We start from the raw sequence: 14,870 nt of genomic DNA, 5'->3' as shown, positions 1-14,870 counted from the left end.
CGAACGACGGCAAAATCTCACAAGGGTAGCGGCGGCACAAACCCTAGGAGCAGGTCAATTGATGAAGAAGAAGGCCAAAAACAACTTAGACTGCAGCAGCGGTAACGGTTACGGTGGATTCATCATTGGATTCGCTGCAGAGTTGAGTTACGGCGGTAATCGGCAATCGGCTCTTTCAATCTCTAGCCTTTCCGTTTTCGTAAAGCCTATGTTACTAAATTGTTTTAGTAACAATTGAGAGTATTTTTTTTTTGAAGGAATATAACAATTGAGAGTATTGTGAGTTGCAAATGTTACCTATTTCATAGCTAATTCGAAGCCAATATCTAGCAAACAATTTAAGGTATCAATGAAAATTCCTTGTTTCTCTCCGAGTCACGTGCATATCTTCTTAGCGTGCATCATGGCAAGTCTGCTAGTGACATGTTTCGAGCTAATGACAAAAGAGAGTTGCTTTTCTGACATAGAATACTTCCAATTGACACATGGAAATGACCATATTGCCCTTGGCGGTAGTTAACTGCCGCTGGTACCCAGCGGTTGTTAACTACCGCTCACACCAGTTACAGAACCAGTGCATTCTGTAACTGGTTTTGCCCAGAAAATGTGTCATGTTTGACCTGTAATTTCAAACGGCAGTTCCGAAGGAAATCAAACCGAAACAACAACATCCAGCAATCATAAACATCAACATTTCATAGTTTATCAATTATTCGGTAACATTACACAAAACCGATAATGCGTTAACGTTTAACAATTGTTTGAAATTCATCAAATTTTTCACATTATGCAAAACATTACACGTAATGTACATTAATTACTAATAAATGTGAAACTCAAATATATTGATATACATATAAATAGTTAAAGGTTAGTTACATTATATCACCCAAAAAATTGGTCATTACATTATATATCCAAAAAAATACGTCGGCGCGTATCAACCAAAAAACGGATTAACACCGACCAAAAAGTGTCACATTTCATCTAATAAAATCAAATCATCTAAATGTTCCAGAACATCTTCAAATTCGGTGTTTGCTTTAACCGGAGTGTCATCAAACATATTTGGATTGTCTTCATTTGTTGGCTCCTTTGGTGGAACCGGTCTCTCTTTGACCTCAATGTCCATGAGTGTTTGGAAACGATCCTGTTGATCCAAAAATTCATCCTCCCATGTTGCCGCCTCTTCGCTCCTGTGATTTCTCCACTCCGTGCATGTTGGAGGTAGTGGGCAACCATCTTTTAATGAAAGAAGGACAAAATGATTTGGGATTAGACCAAGGCAAATCATGTTGCTTTTCGGGTTAACCGGAGGCCGTCCTCTAAGTGGGAAAAAAGTCTCGGAGATGTAGTCTTTCCATGTAGTCATCTCTAACACCGGCCTATTGTAACATGATGCAACGATGTGTCCCATATCCGGCAATGTCAACCATTTGTCGGGAGGTGCAAAGCTACTAGGATTTTTGGGAGGATACAATCCATCCAAGATGTAGTTGTAATGGTCCTCGCTCGCATATATCTCGATGTATTTGCTCCTATGCTCTTTCAATTCTTGAATAAGTGCTTTCCGCACCATAACATGACTTTCTTGCGTCAAACCAAAGGCTTCCGCTATAGCCCTAAACCCACAATGCCCGTCGCCAATAACATCCACAACTCTCTCAATGTATGGTATCATGAATTTTGGCATGTAGTACATAGGATTGGATGGATCATAACTTGTGAAGCTAGGCTTAGGAACCGGAACCGGAGAAATGCCAATGCGAGCACCTTTCCTTTTAGTTTGTGAAGATTTTTTCCGTGGTGAAGATTGACTTTCCGGATGTTGAGAATCAATAGTCTCCCACGCAGATGGAATCCTACCACATGTGGTTTTGATTTTTTTGGGAGCTCCTTTGGTTGCCACCTTTCTTGGAGGTGGTGACAACAATGTGGTCTCCAGAAACGCTAACAACTGCAAAGCCTCTTTGATTTCTAGTTTCATTTGGAACGGAACTCTTTGGAGACGTTCTTGGATACCATGCCACTCCTCCGCGACCGAAAACAAATCTTCATTACTTTGTTCTTCACCCATGTACAACTTTTGCCAGTGCGGGTGTATCTCATCCAATCGAATGGGCATGTTGTGACGGATTTTCATAGCAATGAAGCATGCACAAGGTAGGCCATACGACGTCCTTTGAACACAACCACAAGTTTTCTTCTCAATGCACAAGGTTCTTCTAGCACGCTCTTCTTCCACAAAAATAAAATCCATGGCTTGTCTAGACACGTGACCACCCAACCCGGAGTACAAAGTGACATCTTTGTATCGATGTTCCAAGACCGTAACGCTCCTACCAAACGATGATTGTATCTCCCTAAATTGGTTTGCCAACATCTCATCTATTTTATGCCAACAAGTACCCAAATCACCCTTGGAGGTGGACAAATATTCCTTCACCACACCATGAGCTCCTTCAACTCTATTCGTGGTCCTACACCCAAGATGTAACAAAAGGTCCGTCCATGCCCTCACTAGCTTGTCCTTGAAAGGCTTCAAAATGGTTTCTTGAACATATTGAAGAAAGTTTGGATGATCCTTACAAGCATCTTGGAATTCCACTAGATTACCCGCATATAACTCTTGAGTAGGAGATTCAACCAATTTTTCCCATGCATCAAATATGGTATCAACCAACTTATTATGCTTCTCCTCGTCGACAATCTTCTTTTGGCCATCCACCACAACAATGTTTAGTTTAACTTTGCAATCGGTGATGATTCTTGATCTAACATTTTTGCCAACATGGAAATAACAAAGTATTGCACTACTACCGGGGAGAACATTGTTTACGGCATTCATCATACCCGTGTCCCTGTCGGTCACTACCACCTTAGGCATATCGCTATTTGGTCCAAGAAGTTTAAGCAACATTTGCAAAGCCCAAGTAAAGTTATCCTCCTTCTCCCTAGTCATAAATGCAAAACCAACCGAATATGTCAAATAGGTTGAGGTGACTCCAACTATTTCAAACAATGGCATCGTATACAAGTTGGTTTTGTACGTGGAATCCATTATCAAAACAGTAGGAAAAGTGTTAAACAACTTTACCGAAGTTGGATGAGTCCAAAATATGTCTTGAACGGTTTGACTCTCCTTTTTTTCTCTTACGTAATAAACATATCCATTCTCTTCTAACTTTGTGATTAGATATTGCATCTTCGTCAAGTCACCCATTTTTGCCTTTTTGAATTTATGACGTTCATTGTAGACTTGCTTGATGTTTGTCATGGACTGTTTCCTTTTATTCCTCAAGTTTGTCAAAATATTTTTTGGTTTCACCGAAGAATCGGTCAAGTCATGTACAAGCTTCTTGTCGTCCTCCGTTAATCTTCCGGCAAGAAGGTGCCCTGCTACATACGAAACCATCTCATGGTTGTGAACGCCATTAAGAATGGCCAATTTCCAAGCATTGTCTTCCCTAACGACTTATCCACGCACCTTGAACAAACACCCACACTTTCTGGATCCAATTGTTTCATTCTTCACTTTTGTCTTCGATACTTTGTGCTCGCCCCTCCGTTCACAAACCAACTCCAACATAGCATTTCTTCCTTCACAAGATCTCCTAATGATAACTGTAAATCCAGCCCTATTTGCTTGTCGACGGACCCAACCGAGCAATTCGTTTTTATCTTTCCATGTGTCTTGGGTTGAAAAGAAATGAGCCGTGTCCACATCGGAATTGACGCTTGAAGCCTCAACTTTAACGGAGACTTCGACCTTAGCGGGAGCTTCAACCTTAATGGAATCGACATTATCTATAAATAAACAACAAAAAAGTTGCTTATTTGACAAGGAATAAGAAAGTTGCTTTTTCTCAACATTATCTATAAATAAACAACATACAATTGCTAAACTAATTAATAAACATCTATCTAATATCATATATTAACATAAACAAACAAAAAAAAAAGAAATTTTTTTTTGGAAAAAACACTGTTTTCACAGTGGCTGCATTAGAAAAATTTGAAATTTTTTCAAAGTGTCCAGCGACAATTAACAGCCGCTCACTGCCAGCGGTAGTTAACTGCCGCTACAACGAGTGTCAGAATAAAAAAAACCAGAAAAATCAATCAAATGCAATGGATTTTAACGTTGTAATACATGTTCTTTGATGCATTTTGTGTGTAGAAACATCTTAGCAATCGATCAGCAATGATTTGGAGGCATGATTTTAACACAAAAATTTTGAAATGAGATTTTTTTTGGGTATGGTTTTGGTGAAAAAAGGTGATGAATGAATAGGTGAGGTAGGGGTTTCTGGTTTTGGGGGGAAAGACACCAGCGGTTGTTAACAACCGCTGGCACCCAATGGCAATTAACAGCCGGCGTATCTTCCAGCGGTAGTTAACTACTGCCAGGGGCTTTATAGTCATTTCCATGTGTCAATTGGAAGTATTCCTTGTCAAAAAAGCAACTCTCATGACAAAAACTTATGATGGTCCATGACCCCCGAAGCATGAGACTCGTAAGGTTGAGATGCTTAAGAAGTTGTATCCTCTAAGCTATGTTTATTATTATAATCAACATGCTTGGAAATGATGCTTTTTGATCATACGATACATTGATGGTATATTTTACTTAATAAATAGGCTCATGTCCCCATTTTGATGTTGATCTTGAACGAGCATACCCAATTGGAGATAATATTCCTTGAATCCTGTCTTTCTGATTACATCTTAGCACTAGGTCGCCTATTTCAAATACCCAATTGATGACTTTCTTGTTGTGTCGAGTGGCATTTTTTTGCTTCATAACAACTTTTTTTAACGAAGCTTTGATTCTGATTTCCTCCAAGACGTCAAGCTCGTCACACATATGTTTGAAATTAGCTTTAACGTCTAATGATGAAGTTGTTCTCTAGTTGAGTCTTCATATTTCCACTAGTACAACCTCCTTTGTTTTGTAGGTTAAACAAAATGGGGATTTCGTCGTTTTTGAATTAGACATAATGTGATACTCCCAAAGGACATAATGGAGTTCATCTGCCCAACTCCTTGTGGATTCATATAACCTTTATTTAAGTATGTGAATGATGACTTTATTCGCAACTTCGACTTTCCCGTTTTCATAAGGGTGTACAACAAAAGTGAATTGTTGTTTAACTTTTAAATCTTAAACGAGCTATTGAAATTTTATGTTTGTGAAATGATTTCTGTTGTCTGTGACAACGGTTATAGGAATGTCAAATTTGGATAGCACGTGTCTTTTGAAGAAATAAAGCATGTTATTTTTTGTTAAATTTGCCAATGATTCACCTTTGGTAATACTTGGTGAAGTAGCCAGTCACAACAATTAAGTATTTGAGTTGGCCTAGTGCTTGAAGGAATGTCCCGGGATATCCATGCCCAAACATGTAAAAGGACATTGGGAAGTGGGTGTATTTAGCCATGTTGGTAGTGTTATAGGCATGCCTATGTGACATTGACATTTATCACATTTTGCCACGTAGTTTTTTTGCATCTTGGTGCATGATGGGGCAATGGAATCCTCCTCGCAGAACCTTTTTATTTGGGGATCTTCCTAAGTGTTGTTCCTTTATGCCTTCATGTGTTTTGAGCAAGACATATTCGATTTACATGGCATTGAGGAATTTGAGGAGGGGAATGAAGAAACCTCTTATGTAAAGTAAGATCCGATGATGGAATAAGATCAAGATCTTCTTTTTTACAATGGTCCTTCCTTTGGATTTGGAGAAATTTGTCCATTTAAGTTGTATAGTATGATAGGAGTCATTCGATTCTCACTTGGAGTGACGTTATTAATGTCATGTATCTTTTTGTCTTTTTCAATGTTGGGGGTTGTCATAACTTCTTGGATGACATATCTGATTCTTCTTTTCATCCTAGTGCTTGCAACTTTGAAATGATGTTTGCTCATGTATTGTGTTCGCGGGGAACATGTTGCACTTAGAGATAATCAAATCTTTTCATTTTCTCCTTAACTACATCAAGGTATTCTAATAGGTTTTCATCTCTTACCTCAAAATCTCCTTATACTTGGGATGCTACCAATTGAGAAGTTGTGCATATTTTTTATTTCCTTTGCTCTCTTGTCTTCATTTAAATCTAGATCGGCCATGAAAGCTTCATACATAGCTTGATTATTGGCCATGGTAAAGGACAACCCTAAGGATACTTCAACGATGAGTCTTTCCTTCTTTTCTAGAATTATCCATACACCATTTCCTTTGTAGTTGTACAATCCATCTACTAAGATGACCAATTTGGTTGTCTTCTCTTAGGGAGAAGTGTTCATTTCTCCTACGAAATCTATAAGCATATGCACTGTTAGTGCCTTCTTAGCTTCAAACTTGATGTAAAACTCAGACAACTTCAAGAACCATTTTGTTATTTAACTTATCATATATCGTCGAAAAAGAATTTTCCTTATTAGTTGGTCTATTATCAGTATGATTGTATGTGCTAGGAAGTTACGTCAACGTCTCATAGCCTCCTTTATGAGGCGAACTTTTCAAGCTTTTTCAATGCTTTTCTCGTGAAGTACACTAGTTTTTGGTCCTATTTTATTTATCTTATGAGAGCAACACTCACGTCTTCAAAAGCTACAGACAAATACAAATATGAAATCTCACCTTCCTCTAGTCGAGAAAAGGTTGGTGGTTGGAACAATGCTTTCTTGAGATGAGTGAGTGCAACTTCACATTCATCTTACCATTCTAATTCAACTTCTTTTCTCAGTAACTTAAATAAGAGCAAAGTGTGTTGTGCTGATATGATACAAATAGCTAGAGCGTTGTCAACATCCCATCGAGGGTTTAAATTGATTTATTGGAGTATGGTGTTGGGAATTCTATAAATGATTTCTGATTGTCCGAATTTTCTTTGATTCCTTGTTCTTGAGCCTCCACTTTCTTGAGAAACTGCTTCCTACGACTTCAAGATACAAGTTTTGCATAAAGGTCAATTGTCAACTAGTGATAAGCGACATCAGGATGATTCTAGGAAAGTTTATTGTAGTCCATGCAAACATACGACTAGTTGTGTGATGACATGCTGTCATTACGTAATTTTTAGGACTTATTTTGACTTTTTGATAGAGTTCTAAGCAACATTAAGTGTCCAGGAGCAGTTAAAAGCAACAAATTTGGAAGAACTGGAATGAAGCCAATCGTACTGTGATTTTGCAATCGCAATGCAATTTATTAAAGTCAGAAGGCATGTTTTTGAAGGAGTTGAATCGTAATACGATCCATACAATCGCAATACGATTTCAAGAAGGACTTTAAAGGAAATTAGGGTTCAAAGATGCAATCGTGGTACGATTTCTATAATCGTGGTACGATTTTGGGCGATCAGAACTTGCCTATCTAAGCTGAAGTCAGTCTCAAACATAGGGGATTACGATTTTGGAGAGCTAAAGTGCGATTTTAACACCCAGAAGGCTGCAGCGGAGAGGATTTCATCATCTCTAACCCAATTTATGTATGTTTTAATTCTTTCATTGATTATGCTATTTGTAAACTCAATTATGAGTAGCTAAATCTCTTAGAGATTAGGTCAGAGATGAATCTATGTAACCCTAATTGATCATATGTTGCTGTGAAACTCTATTGTTTATTAATGAATTTCTAGTCTTTATTCAATTCAATTGTTCTTAATGCTTTTTATATCCTGATCAAATATAAACATGATTTTGTGAGAACGAATGACTACTGACCATAGCTTTCGACTTAGACCTAATTGAATTGTTCTAATAAACATGGTTAGTCTAGGAATGGATAATCGTTTATTAGTGATATTAGGTTAACGTTCATAAAACCTTCAAAGATTATTAGACCACCTAAGGAATTAGGGGCTGTAGTTTAAGAAGAGGGTCCTAACTCAAGGGATTGATTAGGGCTAATTTGTTAACTATCGTGAAACTAGAAAATTATTAGTAACAATAGGTGCAGTAACCAATTAGGGGAAACATAGAGGATTCGACAGACCTGATCTCATCTCTCTCATATTTTCTAATCAAATCTTATTTTCTTTTATTTGATTTCATAAAATCAAACCAATTCTACTGCCTAGTGGCAAACTAAAATAAACTTTTATACATCCTATTTTTATAACGCGATTGAATATATTGAAGTTAAAAACAGTCCTCGTGGGATCGATATTTTTACTACTTTGATAGTATTTGGTGCACTTGCCAAACGTCTATCAAGTTTTTGGCGCCGTTGCCGGGGACTGTTGAGTCATTTCAATTTGGCAATTTTGTTTTTATTTAGGATTTCTGTCATTTATATTTTTGTATATATATTTATATAAAAAAAAAATTTATGCTCTTTATTTTCTTCTTATACTGTGCTACTAAAAAGTTTATCCAAGTTTTGCAGCTATGATAGACAGGTTACGCCTCTATGACACAGAAGAGATTTGGTCCTTGCAGTATGAAAAATATATGCTATCTTTGAAGATAAAATATTTGGACTCGATATTAAATTTGAGAAGTGTTCATTATGAGGCGAATCAACCAGGTAGTGATTGTGAAGGGAAGAAAGAGGTGATCAACATCGATTACAATACTCAACTTCAGAATATTTTAGATGATTTCTTGGTGTCAAATCAAATTTCATTTGAGAAGTTTGATGTTCGGTGTGGTGATCTTGTTGAGAAAGCACATGAGTCTCGGAGGAAATTGGTTCAGATGGAGATTGAGTGTCACAATGTTGTGGTGGAAGAAAATTCAAAAGTGAGGAGTGCTGACATTTTCCCGAAGTCTGAACAAACAGGGGTTAAGGAAATCACTCGTGTGCAAATGGATGCATGTCCTTCTCTACGGTGGGAAAGCTTAAATTCCAAAGCTTTAACGGTGAGAGCATGGGAGCATCTACTTCTTTGCTACAAATTCATGGAATTCCTACCAAACAAGAGGAAGAAGAAGGATGATATATTCTTTCTATCATATTTTCCACCCTAACATTGGTTGAAGCGTCAAGCTCAATGACGTAAAAGAAAGCGCTTGGTGGGAGGCAACCCATCCTTTTTATTATGTCTTTATTTTCAGTATTTTATTTTTATTGTTGAGTCAGACAATTGTCAGTATGTTTGAATAACTCAGTTGTATCCCCCTGTTATGTGATTGAATCTGAACTTGTTTATTATTGATGAATTTGCTTGTTTGTTGACTTTTTACAGTTTAGTAACAAATAGTTGTTCAAGTGGTATTCCAAAAGTTCAAAAGGAGGAGTGACTTGTGTTTCAAAGGCGAAGTGTACGGCGTTAAAGATTGGTAGTCACAACTCCCAGATATCTAAACTGTAAGGATTCATGACCAAATTTTATTTTTTCAATTTACTTATATTTAGATTAGTTTTCCATGCAACTACATTTCTAGAACTTGCATTGTTTCTCTATTATTGATTGGTCTTTGTCAATTACACACTGAGGCAAAAGTGCTTGGTCCTCTAAGCCTTTTTGAAGCCTACCCTGTTTTAATTTGTTGAATTTATCCTTTCTTAACCAATTGTGAGCCGGTAGGATTAGAACTTTTTGTTCGGTGACAAACTACATTACAAGCCTAGAGACTTTTAGGACTTGTCCCTTAATGTATTTTCTGAGTTAAGACATTGTAGAATGTTGCTAAAGATTAAGTTTGGGGTTGCTATTGGAATTTGCAACCAACTAAGTTTGGGGTGGGGGTACTAGAGAATAAGAGAACAAAAATGAAAGAAATATGAAATTGCCATGCAAAATATACACAAAAATGGTGTATGAAAAAAAAAATGAAAATGAATTCTGAAAAAAGGGACAAAACATTGAAAATCCGAGTAACTTCAAACTCGATTGTCCCTAAATGTTAAAAATATTCTCTAGTACCTTTGCATTGATTGTATTTCCACAAGGTGAATGAATGAAGGGTTGAATTTTGTGCTTTAACTTCCGTAGGAATGCCTAACTCAAATTTTGTGTAGCCTACTTATCCAAATATATCCCACCTTTCACCTAAGCCCCGTTATAACCCTAAAGACCTCAAAAGTGTGTAATGATATTGACTTTGATTGATGTTTAGAAACTTTTCAAGTGTATGGTAATATGTAGACCTGCATGTCGACTAGTAGAACCCTAGTTCAATTTGATGCGAGGAGTTGTGAATTGGTGGATGCGAACAAGTCAAACTAGCTCATCTTTAGCTAGAAGGAGAATGAACTTTTGGGTACTATCGTTTTATCAGGTAACTGTTATTTTACTGTCGTTTGTCACTGTTGCAAGCAAATTCCTTGAGGACAAGGAATGGTTTAAGTTTGGGGTTGTGATGACATGCTGTCATTACGTAATTTTTAGGACTTATTTTGACTTTTTGATAGAGTTCTAAGCAACATTAAGTGTCCAGGAGCAGTTAAAAGCAACAAATTTGGAAGAACTGGAATGAAGCCAATCGTACTGCGATTTTGCAATCGCAATGCGATTTATTGAAGTCAGAAGGCATGTTTTTGAAGGAGTTGGATCGTAATACGATCCATACAATCGCAATACGATTTCAAGAAGGGCTTTAAAGGAAATTAGGGTTCAAAGATACAATCGTGGTACGATTTCTATAATCGTGGTACGATTTTGGGCGATCAGAACTTGCCTATCTAAGCTGAAGTCAGTCTCAAACATAGGGGATTACGATTTTGGAGAGCTAAAGTGCGATTTTAACACCCAGAAGGCTGCAGCGGAGAGGATTTCATCATCTCTAACCCAATTTATGTATGTTTTAATTCTTTCATTGATTATGCTATTTGTAAACTCAATTATGAGTAGCTAAATCTCTTAGAGATTAGGTCAGAGATGAATCTATGTAACCCTAATTGATCATATGTTGCTGTGAAACTCTATTGTTTATTAATGAATTTCTAGTCTTTATTCAATTCAATTGTTCTTAATGCTTTTTATATCCTGATCAAATATAAACATGATTTTGTGAGAACGAATGACTACTGACCATAGCTTTCGACTTAGACCTAATTGAATTGTTCTAATAAACATGGTTAGTCTAGGAATGGATAATCGTTTATTAGTGATATTAGGTTAACGTTCATAAAACCTTCAAAGATTATTAGACCACCTAAGGAATTAGGGGCTGTAGTTTAAGAAGAGGGTCCTAACTCAAGGGATTGATTAGGGCTAATTTGTTAACTATCGTGAAACTAGAAAATTATTAGTAACAATAGGTGCAGTAACCAATTAGGGGAAACATAGAGGATTCGACAGACCTGATCTCATCTCTCTCATATTTTCTAATCAAATCTTATTTTCTTTTATTTGATTTCATAAAATCAAACCAATTCTACTGCCTAGTGGCAAACTAAAATAAACTTTTATACATCCTATTTTTATAACGCGATTGAATTATTGAAGTTAAAAACAGTCCTCGTGGGATCAATATTTTTACTACTTCGATAGTATTTGGTGCACTTGCCAAACGTCTATCAAGTTTTTGGCGCCGTTGCCGGGGACTGTTGAGTCATTTCAATTTGGCAATTTTGTTTTTATTTAGGATTTCTGTCATTTATATTTTTGTATATATATTTATATAAAAATAAATAAATTGTTACTACTCCATCTTGCATGTGATACTTCACTTTCAGGCGGATTGCCAAAGATACAACTGTTAGTTCTGCTATAATGGGTCTCCCAATGGTGCAGTTGTAAAGGGATTTGAAATCCATTACGAGAAAATGTACCTTGACGGTTCTCCTAACCTTACTTTCACCAAATGCAACCAACTAGTGGATCCATTGAAACCTTGGAGGTCAAATCCCATGCAAGGTATCAGATTCTTGTTAGTGAGTTGTGGTGTCTGGAACTAATTTGAATACATGATGTCACGAGAGATTCCTTGATCAACCAAGATTTTATGAACATCAAATTTTGCCTATCAAGCTTGAATGAGCAGTGGAATTCGAGAATCGAGCACTCCTTCTGGTATCTCCTCATTGTAAAAGGATGATAGAGGTTTTCATTAGGGGTGTGCATAACAACCAGTTTGAGGCCCAAACCCATAACCATATCCAGATCCACTTTAAAATATCCGGATTTTTTTAAATGGTTACCAACCAACCCATTTTAAACGGGTTGGATATCCAAACCTATTAAAATTCGGATCCGGATTTTAACCATTTTCGGATTTCCATTTTCAGATTCACAAAATCGCGATCTTCTTTTCCCAAATTCTCCATCACAAGAACTCGATCTCTCTCTCATGGCGCACACACTCTCTTTCTCAACTCTCTCTCTATCTCTCTCATCTCTATCCTTTTGAATTTTGTTGCCTTGTTCTTCTTCGTTAATGACCCGCTGGAAATTTATAGCTAAAAATTGAATCTTTTGACTTTTGTTTCAATTGGGTTTGTGTTATTTTGAGGATTTTGATTCTGTATGATGTGTTTTCTTCATGAAATTGGAATCCATGTCATGATTCGATTGTTGTTTTCTCAGTTTTATGATGTATTGTGTATTGTTTGTTTACTGCCTTGCCTTTTCGGTTTCTTTGTAATTGTTCAATTTTTCTATACTGTGTGTTGTCATTTTGATTAGTATTGAGAATTCAATAAGTTTTTGCAAGTAATGAACCACCAGTGAAATTTTTGTCTGCTGTAGGGTGTCTAAGCAAAGCTACAAAACATAAACAAAAATGCATCTATCATCATCATCATCATCATGAGATACTCACGTAAAATTTTCAAGCTTTTATAAAAGTTTCTTCCATTAATTTCTTAAAATACTAATAGTGGATATGAAGTAGTTGTCATCTATTTTTCTTAATTTCTTATAAAGTTTTCATAAGGTGTTTTCATATAAGAGCTTTTAGAAATAAGCTGAAAATAGCTTTTAGAAAAAATAAGGGTTTGAAGTAGATATATGTTATTGAAGGAAAGCATTTGCAAAAAAAATAAAATAAATGGAAAACTAGTTTTTTTTTTGGAAATTGGGTTAAAACCGGATTTTGAATAAAAAAAACTGGTTTAGTTCAAATAACTGGTTTTTACAACAAACTGGTTTCAAACCGGTTCCAAACTGGTTCTGAACCATATCCGAACTGGTTGTACTTAAAAACTGGTTTTTGGAGAAGTGGTTTCAAGAACCAAACCAAAACCAAATATTGGTTTTGGTTTTGATCTGGTTTTCAATTTGCACACCCCTAGTTTTCATGTGGTTGTGATTGATTGAGTCCTCATTCAAATATGATTATAGCCTCATGGTTGTTTTCCTATGTACTCTAAAAGAGAATGTTTGTCACTTTCATGGTCGCTGGAAATTTGTTGAAGTCCTCGAGTTTGGTTACCTCCATGACCACTTTCTCTGCTCTTTTGTTTGACAACATCCACAATATATATATATATATATATATATATATATATATATATATATATATATATATATATATATATATATATATATATTACCAATTGTCTTCATTGATCGCGGCGAATTAAGTCGATTCTTTATTTCTGAAGTGGGATTCATTCATGTGTATTATCTAAACTTTCCTTTTTGTATATGGGTTTCATCATTTCTATTGCAACTAAGATGAAACATGCAACACCTGCTCTTGTTGACCGCAACATTTTGCGAGTTGGTTTTTGGAAGCTTGATCCCAACTTCCTTAAATAATGCAGCAAAGCACTCTGCAAGGATGTGTTCTCTCGACGAGTAAAGCGAAGTGTACTCACTGAACCGACCAGCATGTCCTCTGCCATCTTTTTAAGGTTTGTCAACCCTCCACTTCTGTTACGTGTAGTCAAAAATATTAAAAAAGAAAATTAATTACACAGTCAACGTGTCAGTTATGCGTTTTTGCCTAGTCAGATGTTATGAGAAGCTAAAATCAAAGAATCTTTAAACGCAAGGGATAATCTATATATATATATATATATATTTTGACGTTAAAAGAGAATTTCATTAATAAAAGTCCAACAATAAATCAAAAGTCAAGACTGCAGAAATACAAGGTGGAGTCTCTTCAATCCATATACAGTCTGGATTATGAAGAGAGTATTGAGCTAAATAATGGGCAGCTTGGTTAGCCTCACGCCTAACATGCAAGAAACTTAAACTACGATAAAAGACATTAAAATTAATGCAATCTTCAATAATAGATCCAACATAGTTGGAATATTGTTGATGAGTGTTCAGCGTCTGAACCACATTAGAAGCGTCAGATTTCGCTATAAGATTCAGAAAACACATGTCTTTAGCATATTCTAATCCCTTCCGTACAGATAAAGCTTGTGCTACCTCTAAAACTAGTAATGAAAAGACTTGCCAACAACTAACAGCAACGACAACACCTTTATAATCTCTCATAACAACACCAATATATTTTACAAGAGAGTAAACCAAAACTCGTCTAATAACAGAGGTAAACATTATTTAACCAATAATATTATTAGTATTTCTTTTATAATTTATAGATTATAATTTTTGGGTCAACCCATCAACTTGTCAACTTACATACTCCCTCCGGTCACTATTATAAGCAAAACTCCACTTTTTAAATACATTCAATAATTAATGTATCTAGTCTACAATAAAGGCTAGATACATTAATTATTTAATGTATCTAAAAAGTGGAGTTTTGCTTATAATAGTGACCGGAGGGAGTATTATTCTTGAGTTTTCGCAAAAAAATAATGTTAATCTTGAGTTTTACTATTGGTGACACACCAATCGTGACATGTCAATATTAAGTAAAGTTATCACAAAAAGAACAACTTCTTATTTTAATAATTAAATATGTTTTGAGTTTTTGTAAAATTACAACTTATTACGTTTGTTAGTCTCTACATTAATTTGGTTCAATTTTAGATTCTATTTTAAAAACGGTA

General features: G+C 35.9%; 1 pseudogene; it reads right to left on the bottom strand.

Moving 5' to 3' along the window:
- Nucleotides 1-976: 976 nt before the first annotated feature.
- On the bottom strand, nt 977-13,742 carry LOC146957574 (PKS-NRPS hybrid synthetase cheA-like; annotated as a pseudogene).
- Between the last annotated feature and the right edge of the window lie 1,128 nt (nt 13,743-14,870).

Source organism: Medicago sativa, chromosome 1, assembly GCF_051527215.1.
Source record: "Medicago sativa cultivar Bolivia chromosome 1, Bolivia_mono, whole genome shotgun sequence".
Lineage (NCBI taxonomy): Eukaryota > Viridiplantae > Streptophyta > Magnoliopsida > Fabales > Fabaceae > Medicago > Medicago sativa.
Note: the sequence above shows the minus strand (reverse complement) of the source record. Positions and strands in the feature narration are given on the sequence as shown.